We start from the raw sequence: 5,458 nt of genomic DNA on the forward strand, positions 1-5,458 counted from the left end.
AACTGCAGACTAGGGGCTCTGATGGGAAGCTGATTTCTCCCAGCTCTAGGAAATGCGAAGTCCACAGGGTGTGTTCCTTGCACACCTCTCCTGGCTTGTAGATGGCGTCTCCTCCTGTGTCGTCCCCCTGCTGTGCCTTCCTCAGTGTCTGCTTAGTCGCCTCTTCTACTAAGGACATCAGTTAGATTAGGGGCCACCCTAACGAGCTCATTTAACTTAATCACCTCTTGAAAGCGCCTATCTCAGGGCCAGCACTGTGGTCTGGTGGGTAAAGCCGCCACCTGCAGTGCCAACACCCCATGGGGCACTGGTTCAAGTCCCAGCTACTCCACTCTACTCTGCTAAGGCCTAGGAAAGCAGTAGAAGATGGCCCAAGTCCCTGGGCCCCTGCACCCATATGGAAGACCCAGAAGAAGCTCACTTTATGATCCTTGTCATGAATCCCATGTTACAAAATACTAATACCCCTACTTTCAAGAAAAACAGTGCGTATGTGTGTGTATGAAATATTTGCATATGAAGCGACTAAGACAAAATGTTAAAAATTGTTAAATCTGTTTTTCTTTTTACTTTTTTAAAGATATAGGTTTATTATCCAAAGAAAACTGCTCTTGTTAAACAAGAGTAGTTACAATAAGTTGTCAAAAATTTAAAATCATAATATCTTTATGTTATCATGTTTTATTTCATGCTCAATAATATGCTTCAAGTAAATATCCATCATGTCATATCTAGCCAGCAGAAAAAGTAAACATCAAAGAAAGACATATCATTTCCCTTTAAAGGCAAATCTCAGAAATCAGATTGCACAATTCAACATATACTAAACTGGCCAACATCTAGTCACATACAGCAGAGGAGGCTAGGAGATCTAATTTTTAAACTAGGCTGTCATAGATCAACAGATCTATTAATAAGGGAGAAAAAAAGTGAATATAATGCAAAATCAGAATCTGTGCCCCTCAGCTTCATTTTGACAATTAACAAATAAGGAGAAAGAAAAATGCAATTTTCGGATTGTTAGGTAGAATTGCAATCAACATTAGGACTCAAAGTCATCATTTTGTAATAAAGGTACACTTCTGAATTACAACATCACTCTGTTCTCCTTCAGTGGACAATGGTCAAGGTGCCTGAGTCAGACTTCCAAAGCCTAAACAGAGGTCTTAAGACACCTTGGAATACATTTTGGGTAAAGCTGAAAATATGGGATCCATCTGTCATGTTATAGAATGACACATCTCCATCTTCATAATCCAGGAATTTCCCCACCCTACGGGGGTGCTGTCTCAGAGTAAGACGAGTTTCTGGGGAAGTGAGAGCCCAATACTCCCCCTGATAAAGCCTGATGGCTCAGAAACCATTTTGTGGGGATATTGTGACTTGCCCCTTCCTAGTTACATTGTCCCTACAAATTCCCGGATCATAAGAAACTGTGTCCCCAATATCTACCTCCCAGTAGTATCTCCCCGAGGTGATACTCAGCTGACCCCGCACACAGGGAAGGGAATCGAATCTCTGTGGGGAGTCAGGGAGATCTTGCTTCTCTTCTTGCCAGGTTACTCGTCTGTTCAGACAGGAAGAGGGCAGGATGGGCAGTGTCTTCATCCAGGGTCACGTTTACAGCCTGGAACTCTTCTTTCCTCCAATCAGGGTATAACGCTGCTTTCTTCCGTCAGTCTTATATTGAGCCTTCCTCCTATCAAGGTCTTCCTGAAGTTCTTCACATTGTCTCTGAAGTTCATTTCCCATTGTGTTATCTGAAGTTTGACATAATAAACCATTTTGGTTGCATTTTATAAAACATTTGCAAATAAAGTAAATTAAAATGCAAATTAAAACAAATGATACAATCCCAAGGATGACTTCAACCATAATCAAAGTCTTAGAATTATTTGCACAGTTTCCTTGTGTTTCTTCTAAAGATTTTTCTGACATATCTGACACCCGAAGCTCCCAGGTGGCAATCTGGTCATAAATCCCATTGCTGAACCGGCACCCATACACACTACCGTCTAAGGCAGTGACATTCTTCAGCTTCAGGGAGACTTTCCCCTGTGCAATGGAACCATTCAGGAACTCAGTCCTCTTTTGATACTCTGGTGTCTGCATCGATGGTAGGTCTTCCCCATGACTATAGACGACGATCTCAGAAGAGAGCTCTTTCCTGTAGAACTGCACTTTCATGGCCTCTGCACTGATTTCAGGGGAGAGGAAGCAGGGGAACCCTGCGTCCTCCCCACTCAAGGCCAGGATAGGACTGTCTGGTCCAATCGCCTGCCAATGCTCTCAGTTTCTAACGCTGGTGGGGAGGCTCTCAGCTGCTGGTGTCCTGCTTTGTGGGTATCCACACCCTCCATATAGGTCCACCATGTTCTTCTAATTTGTGTAGAGTTTCCTCTGTCATTTTCTCCCTAACTCTTCCCTGAGACTGCACTCTTTCTCTCTCTTTTTATTTTAAAGCAGAAAAACTGAAGCCCTAGCTTTCAAACCCATGGCATCCCACGTCCGGGTAACAGGCGGGCTCACACAGAGGGGAAGCCGACACACACTCAGTCACCTACAGGAATCTGGGCCCTGTTAGGCAGCCAGCCACACAGCAGCTTTACCCCCTACAGAATTTGCTGCACAGCACAGCTGGCCAACCCACAGCATCCACACGCACCCAAGTCCAGCCCAAAAGCCCTCTAGCTGGTGCCCCCTGAGGCCATCACACTGTCAGCCAACCCACATTCAAGCCTAGCCTGACAGCCAGCCAGGCAGTGTCCCTACCCCTCAGAACAGCCCATTGCATGGTTGACCAGGCTACAGCACCCATGTACCTCTGAGCCTTGCCCAGGCAGCATCCTTGTCCCCCTAATGGTCCCACCACTCACTCAACCAGCCTGAGGCCTCTACACATGAGCCACCACAGCCCAATAGCCAGCCGGGTGCTGACCCCTCCCCTCCGCAAAGCTATACCACGCCTCAACAGCCACAGTCACAGCCTAGGCCACCAATGCAACATCGCAGGTGAGGATCAGAGCTGAAGAAACTGCACAAAGACCACACTACTGAGCCCACCTAGAATCCACTCAGAACCCACACAGGGAAAAGATTCTGCCTCAAAATCTCCATCAAATTAAAAGTGATTGTTGTACTAGATGCAGAGATATTAACATATAAAATAATATAAACACGAGAAAGCAAAGAGACATGACACCCCCTAGGCAGCATAATATTCTCCAGTAATAAGCAGCAAAGAAGAGGAAATTCAAGAAAAGCCTGTAAGGGAATTGAAAATGGTGGTCGGCTGTCGCTCCCCCTCTTCGTGGAGGAGCAACACAGGACCCTGCGCTGTTCTTTCGTCTGCTCGGCCCTCCCCGGGTTTGCTGCTGGTTCTTCCCGGGTTGGCTACTATCCCTTCCACCTCCGTGGAAGGGCAGATCCCCCTGGCCGCATTCCCCACTTCCGCAGGGGAGCGGCACACCGCCGGCCGGCTTTTCTCGGGGGCTGCACGGGTTCCCTTAGATGTTCCCCATAGATGTTTCTGGTGCATGCCGTCTCTCTCCTCCTTTATAGTCCTCCTCCGCCAATCCTAACTCAGCTGCCCACACGCCGAGTACGTTGCTCTCCTCTAATCAGGAGTAGGTCCTACAGTTTATTGGTTGAACTGGAGGCAGCTGCGTAGAAGCTGTTTTCTCCTCTCCCAGCGCCATATTGTGGGAGAGCAGATGCATAGAATAAGTCTTAATTCCAGTAACTCAGTCCAGTCCGGTTTGCTCCCCACAGATCCCCCTTTCTTTTTATTTTTTGGCGTTGATACGCGCCTGTCTTCGGTGTCCCGCGGCACACACTCTGCTCTACTTGCTAGAGTTGCCACAGGTTCTTACAAGTCCTATCAATCAGGCAAACCGAATCCGGGTCCTCTCTTCGCCATGTTGTGAGGAGGTTTCTAGGCGCTGATGCGTGCCTGTGTTCGGTGCCCTGCAGTGCATGCTCTGCTCTGCCTGCAGGGGCTTACAAGCCCTAACAATCAGGGAAACCGAATCCAAGCCTTCTCATTGCCGTATTGTGGGGGAGACTTATTAGTGTTGGTTCGTGCCTATCTTCGGTGACCTGCAGCTCATACTCTGGTCGAGCTGCCTGCTGGTGCTTACCGCCTTAATCAGGCAGACCGAATCCAAGCCTCCTAATTGTTGTATTGTGGGGAAGCCTTACTGATGTTAATTCGTGCCTGTCTTCGGTGACCTGCGGCGCATAAGCTGCTAGCGGCCGCAGGTGCTCATCGCCTCACTTAATCAGGCAGACCGAATCCAAGCTCTCACATTGCTGTGTTGAGGGGAGGCCTTTCTATTTCTCTATTTCTCTATCTCCGGGCATTCCTATTTCTCCCATTTTACTTCTATCTTCCAGCATTCCTATTTCTCTCACTTTACTTCTAAACTTCTGTTTCTCTTATCCCTGCAGCTTCCCGGTGCCTCGCCCTGCCGGCAGCTTCACGACTCCGCGCGGCTTCCCGGCGCCTCGCCCCGCCGGCGGGCTCCGCCCCGAGGCTGCTTCTCGGCGCCTCGCCGGCTCTGAGCCGCTTCAGCCCGCGCCTCTCTCATCTGCGCAGCTTCCCGGCTTTGCGCGGCTTGGCTTCGCGCGCTCCGCGGTCTCCACGCCCTTCGCGTCTGCACCACGGCCTCGCGCCAGCCCCGTTCCCTATCTATTCACGCCCCGTGCTCTCTCTGCACACGGCGGCTTCCGCGAATGTTTCCACCACCACCTGCATTCAGTCCAAGTTCCCCGGACTAACCTGGCGAATTCCAACCTGGCGGCCCATGTCTCTGCTTCTGGTTCCAGATCTTCGCCTCTTGCTCCCCGGGGTGACTTGAAGAATTCCAAGGTGGCTTATATCTCCACCTCGGCCTGCACTCGCGGCTTCATCCTCCCTAACATTTTTCTCTACCCGGTATGTTTCCTTAAGTTTTCTTCCAACAATATTCCTCTCATTTCTCCTGGCTACTCCCCACAGTCCGTATCTGAGTCCAAGCCTCCTCCAGGTTTCACTTTCGCTTTCAGTCTCCTAGCTTCCCCGCCATAGTCCGCATCCGAGTCTACGAAAGCTTTCACTTTCGCTTTCAATCCTAACTTCTTTCCCACAGTCCATATCCGAGTCTATGCCTAGGCTTTCAATAGCTTCTTCCGGCACCTAGGCTCTTTGCTAGTCTCTCTCTCCAGTATTTTCCACTTCTTCCCTCCTAGGTTTCCTATCCGTCCTAGGTTTCCTAATCCGAGTCACGGCACCATTATGTCGCTCCCTGTCTTCGTGGAGGAGCAACACAGGACCTTGCCTAGGCTTCATATCCGAGTCACGGCACCATTATGTCGCTCCCCCTCTTCGTGGAGGAACGATGCCAAACCCTGCCTAGGCTTCATATCCGAGTCACGGCACCATTATGTCGCTCCCCCTCTTCGTGGAGGAGCAACACAG

General features: G+C 49.5%; 1 pseudogene; it reads right to left on the reverse strand.

The window, feature by feature from the left end:
- Positions 1-1,026: 1,026 nt before the first annotated feature.
- LOC108176911 (butyrophilin subfamily 1 member A1-like) lies at positions 1,027-2,187 on the reverse strand (annotated as a pseudogene).
- Between the last annotated feature and the right edge of the window lie 3,271 nt (positions 2,188-5,458).

Source organism: Oryctolagus cuniculus, chromosome 3 (assembly GCF_964237555.1).
Source record: "Oryctolagus cuniculus chromosome 3, mOryCun1.1, whole genome shotgun sequence".
NCBI classification, from domain to species: domain Eukaryota; kingdom Metazoa; phylum Chordata; class Mammalia; order Lagomorpha; family Leporidae; genus Oryctolagus; species Oryctolagus cuniculus.